The sequence below is a fragment of the Acyrthosiphon pisum genome, chromosome X (genome assembly GCF_005508785.2).
Source record: "Acyrthosiphon pisum isolate AL4f chromosome X, pea_aphid_22Mar2018_4r6ur, whole genome shotgun sequence".
Lineage (NCBI taxonomy): Eukaryota > Metazoa > Arthropoda > Insecta > Hemiptera > Aphididae > Acyrthosiphon > Acyrthosiphon pisum.
Window position 1 is genome coordinate 38,246,750 of NC_042493.1, and position 1,046 is coordinate 38,247,795.

The following is a 1,046-nucleotide window of genomic DNA, read 5'->3' on the forward strand; positions in this document are numbered from 1 at the left end:
TTTTCGTTTGCTAGTTTTAATAGGGTTCTGTCATTTTTGATATTAGAGTGAATTGACCTATTATAAAACTTTTAGGTAACAACAATGTCTGTGTTCTGTTGTTGGCTTTTCACGATATCTTAATTGTTAAGTGAGTTATCAGTATATAAAATATTAACATTTGAAAATTCTCATAACTCACTTAAAAATTTAAATATCATAAAAAACCAACGAGAGAACACAGATAACATAGTTACCTAAAAGTTTGATAATAAGTCAGATCACTCTAATATCAAAACTGATAGCACCCTATTGAAACTAGCGAACGAAAATGTTCTATGGCATACATGTGTAAGACGGAGACAACACATGCGGGTTCAACGTCCTCTTGATATATTTTTAATAATACCATCTATAGACTGTAATAATATAATCAACTATAGCAATCTGATTCTATAAGTATATTATATTAATATCATTATAGTCCATAAACATGGTAATAGTATTAAGTATAACAGTTTCCCAAAAATGTACAAAAATACACCCACCCCATATTTTTGGGAGTGCAGTGCACCTCTTGTAATTACGTCCAAGCCGCCTCTGATGCTGATGAATAATGCAATGAAAAAATAGCGGTGGTGACAATTCTTTTAATTTCATTTCATTTCATTAATAATAATAGCTTGCAATCCAATATTTTTGCCTGTCATATTTCTTGCTCCGTCAGTGGTTACGCTAACCAACTTATGTAACTGAAGATCTAATGAAGATATAACGTTTTGAACGTGTAAAAAAATATCTTCACCTCGCGTTATATGATATTCAATTAAATTTCGTTGTTATAGAATTTAAAGCGGGCCGTATTTAATAGACTCGCGGGCCGGATGCGGCCCGCGGGCCGCCGGTTGCCGACCACTGAAGTATATTGTTGAGATAAATACTTGTAAACAATACAAAATAATGCCGAGTTGCTTGTATGTAGTAGATCGAGAAACTGTACATCCAAACTACAGAATATTACATTTCATAAGTAAGTACAATTTAATTATAATTTAGTCATTTGTCAT